At 33.3% G+C, this 11,367-nt stretch overlaps 1 non-coding gene and 1 pseudogene across 1 annotated transcript; both read left to right on the top strand.

The window, feature by feature from the left end:
• The first annotated feature begins 3,663 nt into the window (after nucleotides 1–3,663).
• Nucleotides 3,664–5,625, top strand: LOC120084580 (peroxidase 5 pseudogene; annotated as a pseudogene).
• On the top strand, nucleotides 4,615–4,720 carry LOC120087447 (U6 spliceosomal RNA). The gene has a single exon (XR_005484587.1). It is a non-coding gene; the product is annotated as a U6 spliceosomal RNA (small nuclear RNA).
• Nucleotides 5,626–11,367: the final 5,742 nt, after the last annotated feature.

The raw sequence follows: 11,367 nt of genomic DNA, 5'->3' as shown, positions 1-11,367 counted from the left end.
TAGCCCATTAAATATTGCCATTTTTGTTTTTATCTTATATTTATTCACATACCTTATGTTTCCTTATTCTCCAAATATCATTAACAAGCTCTCCATTAGACAACACCATTGTATTCGGTTTTCTTCACCACCTTTTCTCTCAAACATAACCAAAAGCATTTCAAATAACTCCTAAGTAACACTTGAACCACACCAATCAATAATCAACAGATTTCAAGACTACCAAACAAGTATATATTCTTCAACTAATTTAATTCCAACATTTCTAACTTTCAATAAGCTTAATCATTAAAATAAAAATAAAATGAATTAAATAACTTTAAATTTCTAAATTGAAAATTCATATGAAAATAAAATTATACCTTTCCAAGCAAAACAACTTAAAAAACCTACAAACTTGAAGAGATCTGAATCGGAGCTCGAAGATTGGAACGCCGGTGAGCACCGGACCTTTGCAAACTGAGTTGAGATGGTAGATCTGACAGACGGCGAGCTTACCATGACGCTGGTGACCCACCTTTACGATCGGAACCAACGAAATAAATCCACCGGAAAAACCCCACGAAACCCACCAGACAATCCACCGAAAGAAACCCGCCGGAGAACACCTAACCGCACAACCAAAACCCACGCGATCGACCAGCCGGAGAACAACCCACCCAAAGAAACCCACCCAACCGGAGAATAACCCACCGAAAGAAACCCGCGGGAGAACACCCAACTGCACAACCAAAACCCATGCGATCGACAAGCCAAAGAACAACGCACCGAAAGAAACCCGCTGCACCCAACCGCACAACTAAAACCCACGCGACCAGCCAGAGAACAACCCACTAAAAGAAACTAGCCGGATAATACTCAACCGCACAACCAAAACCCACGCGACCAGCCGGACAACTAACGCACGACAAGCTCAGAGCACCAGTGATAACAACCCCACCTGAAGGCATTAGCCGAGCAGCTGAGAGAGGAGAGAGTTTGTTTGGGTAAGAGCTGGTCGAGGGTTTTCAATTTTGGTAAATTAGTGAGGGGTGCGAGTTGGGAGAAGATCACGAGAGGGAAATGAATATTTTGATAAAATAAAAAAATATAAAAAAATAATGGGAGGCCTTTAATATCGGTTTTAAATCGACATTGTAGGCCATCTTCAATGTCGGTTTTATTTAAACCGACATTATACATCCGAGAATACTATTTTAATCAATATTGAAGTCCAAAATTGTTGTAGTGAATGAATTCATGTTAATTTAACCATTAGTTGATTGATGAAAAAATGATGTGACAAATTTTAAATGAGATAGAGAATTTTATCAATTTAAAATTTAAAAATGAAAATAGAAAAGTCACGTGCAAACTTAACCATAATAAAATGAATAGAATTTCCACATCATTTAAAATTTGCTAAATCAGTATGTCACATCATTTTTTCGTTAGTCAACTAACGGTTAAATTAATTAACATAGATGGATTGAAATGTTAGCTTTTGTCGTCTTATGAACTGAATAGACACCAACTCCAAATCTTAGAGATTAAAAGTGTATTTGTCTCTAATTATTACTAAAACTTCATAGATTTATCATGACAAAAATGAATGTTTAATAACATTTTATAATATTTTTGAAGCTCAACAACTTATTAGACAAAATTATTATTTTTTAAAAAAAGCATATTAGCCATAATTCCTAAAATTTTAAAAACTAAACTTGTAATTTGACCAATTAGTATTCGTTTAGCCCCCAAAGTATATTTTCTCGATTTGCCCTTTGACGTGGTTAATGTCATATACATGCTAATAATTTTTTTTTTACTACCCTAGATTACATTAGTTTCAATAATATGTTAGGCTAGGATTTGAACCTCTAACTTATTAGTTGATGTTATAATGCCTAAACTAGTTAATTAAAGCTAATAAATACTGGATTGGTTGACGAAATTAAACAAAAAGCAAAGAACAAGTTATTAAAAACAAAAGGATAAAGAGGTGAACAATATTATTGAATGGCAGCTATTCGATATAATTAAGGCATTAAGGAAATCAAATCATCAATTGTATGATCAACTTTTGTTTATCTCTATAAGTTTCATCCTATTGTAATTCAATGGTGCCGGCAAGGTAGTTTTATTCTTAGGAAACTCTCAATCTATTTAATTAATCAATCATTAGTGAAGCACAAATTAAAACACCGTAGCAGTTGATTTGATCATTAAAAACAAAGATTTATGATATACATCCTATTTTGGTCTATAAAACTTTGTTTTTGTTTTATTTGAGTCATAGAAATTGTTGACGCACATTTCAATCTATACGAATGTGTCAAACACTTTTACCTAGAGATTAAAGGCTTACTCGTCCATGTTGTTGAATGAAAAAAAAAACACATTTAGTTTTTTCTTCAAGAATATGTGTCACGTAGGGTGGGACCGTGGGAGGTTCGAATGTCAAATCTTAAGGTTGATTTTACAAGTTTACGCTAGTCGAGTCATACCCATTTTAGGTCATGTTTACTCAGCTGAAACGTAATCCATCAAGTAGTAATTTGAAAAATGGACTTCATTTGATTACATTTGTTATCGTTTACTCATATTCCGTAATCGTAATAAAATGTGAAATCCACCTATAAATCTATAATTAAAACATGCAATCTAATTGAGGAATGAATGATGCTCAATCTGATTGTGTTTGAAAATTACGTGGTACCCACTATCTTTACGGTTATTGTTACCATCACCATTACATATATTGTCATTGTAACAATATGGGAATTATGAATTTGCACATTGATTGTTATATTTACCAGGGTCAAATGGTAACGGTAATCGGTAAATGTGACAAATTCATAATTATAAGTAAACGCAATCAAAAGTAATCCAATTATATTTACGATTGAGGCCATTATGATTGATCCATCAATGAAATTTCATTAGATTATGCCAATATTTATTATGAATTGATAAACGTCGCTTTAGTGCATACCTCATTTAGTTAAAGATGAATAAAATAACCTTTTTCACATATTAAAAGGTAAAATTTCTAACTCCTACCTACATCTACAATTGTTGGCTGTATTGTGCTTATTGTGGCTTATTCCTATACTTTTTTTCACTTTTAACAACGTATAGAAAAGAAAAATTGAACCTCTAGCATCAAATTTGATATCACAAATCATCCTTGACTAGGTTGTAAATGAGCATCCAGACTCTTGGTTGTGCCCACCATACCATCCTATATTCGAATTCCTTCTTAAGTGTTTTTTTTCAAAAAAAAAAAAAAAAAAAAAAAAACATCAAAATTGATATTCCATCAAATTATGTCGAGTTGAATTTGGCTCATTTTTTGAAAATTTACTCACTATGTATAACATGGACGGTTGAATTAAGAAACTAAATTATTAAGACAAAAATTGAGACATGGGAAAGCATGAAAATCAAATGAATAAGAAGAAAATATTATGAATATGAAAGCTATAATACAACCATTACAAAACAATGATGGAAATTAAATAAAATATATATCTACCTATATCATAAAAACCTAATATTTTATTTACACGAACAAATGAAGTGTTAGTGTGTGTGTGTGCGTGTATATATATAACTAATAAGGTATAAGCCATAAGGCATTTAATTTGTTCGTCGAAAGGGAATTCTTAGGTACAAAAAAAAATGGAAAAGGGTTATTTTTGGTGGACAATTTTTGGGTTAATTACCATTTTTGGGGTCACAAAAGGTGATGATGAAGGGTTAAGTGTGGGGTTTTATAGTAAAACATGTCCTTCTGCAGAACAAATTGTGAGAAATTCTGTTGCTAAAGCTGTGGCTAAGGATCCTGGCCAAGCTGCTGGCATTATTCGATTGTATTTCCACGATTGCATTGTTGGGGTATGTGTTTATGCTCTCATCGCCATTTTCTTTCTCTTTTTTAAAGGTTAATTAGAATCATACCTTTTAGTTTTTGTATTTTAATCGGTATGCGATAGTGTTAAAGATGTGTCAACTAATTGAGATATTAAGGTACATCTAATGATCTCTTACGTTTCTTGCTTAAAGAAGAAAAAAACTATTTTAATGGTCCAAATTTAGGTCCAGCCCTCTCAATAGATCTTAAATTTACTTATGTTATTTTATTATTTTGACTTACTGAAATATTTGTTGATATTTTATTGAATATCGATATTGACATTTTAATCTCTGTTCAAAATTTAAGAACTAATAGTGTAATATTTTGAAACCTAGAGACCAAATGAAAACTAGACTCAGGACATTGGAACGAAATCAATGATGTATTTTTCCCTCTGATTGTGAATATATCATTAGTTTCAAGATAGAAAATAAAAAGATAACCGAAAATAACTTAATTATCATAAACATATGCTATCAATTTTGAGATTTGAAGTTTGATTCTCTCACCTCGCTTATTTTTTTAGTTATAAATCAATCTTAAGTTATAAATTATAAAGACTCAATCTATATCTAATAAAAATTGACACTTAATTTTGATGGAATTTTTATGTGAGGATTACATTGTTAAAATTTTTAATGTATAAGCACTATATTATTAATTATCAAAATTCAAAGATTAAATTCTTACAAATTTGAAGGTCGAGAGTTTTTTTTGTTTTTTTTGGTTGGGACATCCGTTAAAATTGAAACCATAACAGAAAGAAGATTAGTATGGCTCGTGCACAAGAATGACAGCCATAAATAGAGAGAGAGTTTTTTTAGCCTGAAATTAATTAAATTGAAAAAATACTCAGCACTAAACTATCATGTTCTTACATATACTCAAGAAGAAAAACTTGTGCTTTAAGCTACACGTATATCATGATATTTGATATATTATTATGAAAATCACAGGGCTGCGATGGTTCCATTCTTCTAGATTCAATCCCAGGCATTACCAGCTCCTTTGACATAGAAAGACATAGTCCAGGCAACCCTTTACTCCGAGGATTCCAAATCATTGACAATGCCAAATCCAAACTCGAATCTCGATGTCCCCAAACGGTTTCTTGTTCCGACATCTTAGCCTTCGCCGCTCGTGACAGCATCCTCGCCACCGGTGGATTCTCCTACGCTGTCCCTGCCGGGCGTCGTGATGGTCGAGTCTCCAACGGCTCTGCTGTGTTCACCAATGTTCCTCCTATAACACCTAACATCACTCACCTCAAACAACACTTTGAATCAAGAGGGTTATCCTTAAAAGACATGGTGGCTCTATCCGGGGCACACTCCATCGGATTTACGCCGTGTGGGGCTTTCTCCAACCGCCTTTATTCGTTCAATGAGACGGTCGAGACGGATCCATCATTGGATCCGAAATTTGCAGCATTTTTGAAAACCCAATGCCCTAAAGGGGAGTTTGATCGGACGGCGGATTTGGACAATGTGACACCAAATTTGTTGGACGTTCAGTTTTATGAGAATTTGAAGAGGAAGATGGGGGTTTTGAGCTCCGATCAGGCGATGGAAGATGACCCGTTGACGGCAGCGACAGTGAGGCAGTATCGGAGTAGTCCGAGCCTTTGGAAGGCGGATTTTGTGGCGGCAATGGTGAAGGTGGGGAATATGAAGGTTTTGACTGGAACTGAAGGGGAGATTAGGAGGAATTGTAGTGCTCTGAATTAAGTTCTTAATTTGGTAAGATGATCATGTTTTGAGATTATCTATGTTTTTAGGGTTTAATCGGTATGTGTATTAGAACTTTGCATGCGTTATTTTATATGTGCTGTTATTGGTTCTTTTCAAAGATGATATTCAAATATGAAAATTGAGTTCTAGTATTTTGTTCAAAAAAAAAAAAAAAAAAAAAAAAAAAAAAAAAAAAAAAAGAAAAAATTAGTGAGGAAGGTATTTGTTAATTAGTTGTTTATTAACCATTATGAATGACATATCTATAGATTACTACATTGAGCAATGACCCCAATAATATTTTTCAAGATTGGAATCCCAAAGCCCAATTCAAGTAGCCTTTTGTGTACTTGAAACTTACGTTTTGTTGGCAAGAAGAACAACCACATTCTATAATACATATTAATAATTGCAACTATTTAAAACTGTTAATTTATCATATGCGTGTGTCATAGTCTTCTGAAATAATTTCTCATTTTACAGGTTGAAAATACATGATAAATAGCAAATTGGTTACAAACTATGTAAATAAATGTGCATGGTAAAATTCCGCAATCGTAAAAAACTTTAAGTTATATGAACTATTGAGACACATTAGGTTGAGAATGCATAGTAAAATGTATATTGAGAATGCAATTAAAATTCTGTATACGTAGCAATAAGACCATTATATATATATATATATGAACAACATCTCCATTAAACCGAAACAAAGTCATGGATGGTTAGACAAAGAAAAAAAAATTATTTCATACCAAACTATTATCTGGAAATTAATTGTGAGAAGGCCCATTGTCTTTAGTAATGTGTTATGCACAAATTTATGGTTTAACAATTCGAAGCTTTAACTTGTGGGTCTAATCAAAAGAAACCTTACTTTAAGTCCAAAAGGGAGTTTCAAATTAAATTTTAAAATATTGAATTTTGATAAATCCTATGGAACATTGGTAATGATGTTGACGTGTAGTTGTGGATTTTCCTAAGACTCCTAGTTAAATGCTGTTCATGAACAAAATCTCCGACCTACGTGAAGTGTGCGACAAACATTCAATTGTAACTAAAATTTGCTTTTTCCTTTTGTTTTTTTCATATTTAAATCCCACCGAAGAAACCCATGTTTTTTTTTTTAACCTCATCCATCATCTTTATTAAAAAATAATACTTTATTACGTGGGTAAGAATTATATAATAGAGTATTTACATAAAAGTCAAGTTTAGAGCAATACTATCAACCAAATAATTCGAGAAAAGTCTAGATCGTGTAGACATTCAATATATGATTGAGAGTGATTATGAAATTATTAAAATTATTTGTCATATTCCTATTAAATACGTCTCTAATCATTTAAAATTTATTTAAATGTAATTTTTATATCATAAAAATTAATCTTAAATAATTGAAAATATATTTAAGAATATTTTTAATAATAATAAAAAAAAGTAATTTTAACCCTTTTAAAATCAGAATCATTAACCTAAATTGCAACGAATTCCCTATGTTGCTTCTGAAATTGTTCTTAAAATGTGTTTGTTTTTTTTTCACTTCTGTTATTTCAAATGATTACCACCATGATATTAAGCAAAAAGGAGATTTTTCTAGAAAACTTCACAAAAGGAATCAATTTCACTTGGGGATTGAGATTGATACCATTTTGTCCTCATCATTATTGCATGTTATAAATTATCTATACCAAAGTTTCCCTCCAAATAATTATAACTTTTAAATTTTGTCTCTCTAAACCTCCGACTTATGGATGTCAATTGTCCATATCCATATTAAGGGGTATAAAATACTATTTACTTGGTGCCATCATCTCATAGCTAACAATAAAAAAAAGAAAAGTATTGTGATATAAAATAATTCATGAAAAATTTGAGAATTTAGAGAATAAATTTATGAAGAAAAGTATAATACTATGTTTATTTTAAGAAAAAGAGTAAGCCAAAATGAACATAGCTTAACTGACATGATGCTTGAACTATCAATCTCGTATATAATTGAATTGCTAATTCAACGAAGTTGGAGATTTGATTAGTTGGTTTTATAATTTTCTGTCTCAAATGAAGTCTTAACATCTGTTTCAGACAACAGTTTATTTTCCTGTAGAATATTTTCCTTATCTGAAAATATCTGCCTGTAATTTTCATCCAATTTTTCCCTTTATTGAGGCGAGACCTATTTTTTCCAAATAAAAATTTGTTTCATTTCTTGGATTCAATTATTTAAGAAGATTTATGTTGAACATTTAAGGTTGTCGCTTTTGTTAATCAAGCAAGATGTGTTCTATTCGACGACAATTGTTGTGCAATGTTGTGTTCTTGCTTGTTTCTCATTATTCCGTTGTGCAAGTTCTTCATCCATTGAAATACAAAATTTTAAGTAAATCATGGTCTTAGGGGGAGCCCAAGCCATTACTGCCAGAGAAGGGATTCTTAGTCTTAGGGGGAGCCTAAGACTCAACTTTAGAGAAGGAGTTCTCCATCTTATGGGGATCCTAAGATTTATCATTGGAGAGAGTTCACTGACTTGAAGAAAGATATCATTGTGAGAGGACTCTCACTCATCATCAGAAGCCAAGATGGTTAACACTAATATTATCAAACTTAGAGGAGCCTAAGTACAATTGAGAGGGAGTCTCACATTTAGGGGGAGCCTAGGTGATCAGTGAGTTGAGTTCTATGTGAGTCATTGTAATGGTTATGTACTACAGATAAGTACTGTGTTGTAAACTGCTTAACTATTTAATATTAGTGGATTATCTTTCTTGGGCACACTGACCCCCGGACGTAGGTGGTTCGTCACCGAATTTGGTTACCATCTTCTTTGTATCTTTATTTGTTTACTTGCTGTTAGTATTTTCGTTATTTCAATGGTTGTCAGTGTTTTTCATTTAACATCCATATATCGAGTGGCGAGTCATCCTATCATCTTTTCAATTAGTATCAAAGTGAGTCACTTTTACCTCAGGTATTTCAATCATGGATGGGATCAAATAAGGTGGCTCTACCACTCGTCCTCCAATTCTAAATTGAACGAACTTTTCATATTGGAAAGCTTGAATAACTGCCTTTTTGAAGTCAATTGATAGAAAATCTTGGAATGTTATTGTAACCAAGTGGTCTCATCCCACCATCAAAGTTGATGATGGGAAAGAAATCTTGAAGCTAGAGTCTTAGTGGTCGGCAGAGGAAGATGAAGCTTCGTTGGGGATTCTTGTGCCTTGGACGCCATATTTAATGATGTAGACCGCAACATATTCAAACTAATTAATACTTATGTATATGCTAAGGAAGCATGAGACATCTTATCCGTTGCTCATGAGGAAACTTCTAAAGTCAAGATGTCAAGGCTGAAGTTGTTGAAATCGAAGTTTGTGAGCCTTAGAATGCATGATAAAGAATCCATTGCTAAGTTCAATGTTCGGCTGTTAGATATTGCAAACGAGTCATTTGCTCTTAGAAAAAAATTTCAGAAGAAAAACTCGTCTAGAAGGTGCTTAGGTCACTACCTAAGAGATTTGATATGAAAGTTACTACTATTGAGGAAGCTCAAGACATAACAAAGTTAAGAGTAGATGAATTATTTGGTTCCTTGCTTGTGTTCGAGATATCTCTAGATGGAAAGATCAAGAAGAAGAATAAGGGTATTGCTCTTTAATCTTTAGGTAAAGAGGAGCTTGTTGGTCCTGATAGAGAGTTAGATGACTCCTTTGCTGAATCTTTATCGTTACTTTCAAATCAGTTTAATCGTGTTCTCAAAAGGTTCAGTAAGAGGTTTGCCACTTATAACAATTACAAGTCTAGTTGTTCGCCTCCTCCCAAAAAATTAAGACTTCAAAATAGCAAGTAGAAAATTGACAAGTCAGGTACTTTCGTGCCTCAAAAAGAAAAGTATATCAGATGCAAAGAGTGGGGTGGTTATGGTCACATCCAGGTTGAATGTATTAATTTTCTGAAGAAACAGAGTAAAGATTATGTTTTAACTCTATCTAATGCTTAATTAGAAGACAACATTGACTTAGAGGAAGATGTCAAGGCACTTGTTAGTAAGACTTATTCTAACACCCCTTCATGAGACATTTCTGATTATGACGTGTATACTGAAAAGGCTTACAATGCTGCAAGTCATGGGTCTATAGATCCTTCTTATCATGCTCTGTTTCTCAAATGGCAAGACGATCGAAAGCCATTGATGTGCAAAAAGAAAGAATTGAAACTTTGATAGTTGACAATCACAGACTTATGTCTACTATTGCAGAATTGAAGCGAGAACTTTCTCAAATTAAAGTTGAGAAGGAGTTCGTGTTAAAAAATGTTAGAATGTTAAGTGCTGGTATTGAGTCTCTAGAAAAAAATTCGACAAAAGGAAAGATAGCTGGTGACAACTCTGGGCTTGGTTTTTCAAAAGGAGGAAGTCAGCATAATAATCAGACTAAAGGGAAACAAAAGATTGAGTTAGTTAAAGCTCAAGAACTAGAGTCCTATAGTTTTACAGGTACTTCCTCTAGCAATTCTATTAGGAAAGGCAACTGGATGTTCATACAAAGGTGGATTTTTCACTATTGTGACAATGGAGGACATAAACGTCCTTTTTGCTATAAGTTATTGAAAGTTATTCAAAGACCCACTTATCCGATATAGGCTTCCTACTTCTCTTAGAATTACCGTCAAAGCCAGAAAAAATAAAACAGGTTTGGAAAGAGAAGAATGTTCAGAATAGATGCAATGTTGTTTTGACCTCCCTCAAATCTTATGCCAAAGGAGTACCAATCTTTGATAATGGAAGCTCTCGTCATATGACTGGTGAAAAGATTTATTTGTCTGATCTCAAATCTATCAATGCAGGAAAGGTCATTTTCGGTGACAGTGCTTGTGGTAAGATCATACGGAAAGGGAAACTAAATTACTCGAGTCTTCCTCAATGGAATGATGTAATGTTTGTTGAAGGGCTTACGAAAAATCTTGACCAAGAGCTGAATGTGAGTTTTACCAGAGATGATTGTGTTGTTACATACGATGTTAAAGCTCTTGTCATGACCTATACACGCTCTTTTAATAACTGTTATCTGTGGAGTTCTGAAAATTCTTCACAGGTTTTCCATCTCTCTAGGCAAGATGAAGCTAGCCTATGGCATAAATGCCTTGGGCATGTGAGCATGAAAACTATATATAAGGCTTTTAGCAAAAATGCTATATCTGGACTCCCCTTTTTAGCTACAACAATTGGAATTTGTCAATCAGGAAAACAAACTCATACTCCTCATAAATAGGCAGGTCACTCGGGTTCATCCTATGTTCTGGAACTTCTTCATATGGATCTTATGGGTTCAAGCAATATGTTTTAGTTGTTGTTGATGATTTCTCCAGGTACACCTGGGTTCATTTTCTTCGTGATAAATCATATACATTTTCTGTTTTTCTAGCTCACTATCTTCAATTACAATGCAGTAAAAGTATGAATGTGATACGAATTAGAAGTGATCATGGTAGGGAGTTTAAAAACTCTCAATTTACTCAGTTCTACCAGTCAGCTGGAATTCACCACGAATTCTCAGCCCCTCATTCCTTAGTAGAATGGAGTTGTGGAAAGGAAAAATTGGACTCTTTAGGAGATAGCTTGCACGATGTTGCATGTCGGACATATACCTTTCTAGTTTTAGGCAGAAGCTCTGAACATAGCTTGTTACTTACACAACAGAGTTATTTTATGACTAGGAACCTCTAGCACAATTTATGAAA

This window comes from Benincasa hispida, chromosome 9 (assembly GCF_027475165.1).
Source record: "Benincasa hispida cultivar pf3 chromosome 9, pf3_genome.v1.1, whole genome shotgun sequence".
NCBI lineage: Eukaryota > Viridiplantae > Streptophyta > Magnoliopsida > Cucurbitales > Cucurbitaceae > Benincasa > Benincasa hispida.
The sequence above is the reverse complement of the archived record's forward strand: the minus strand, read 5'-3'. Positions and strand labels throughout refer to the sequence as shown.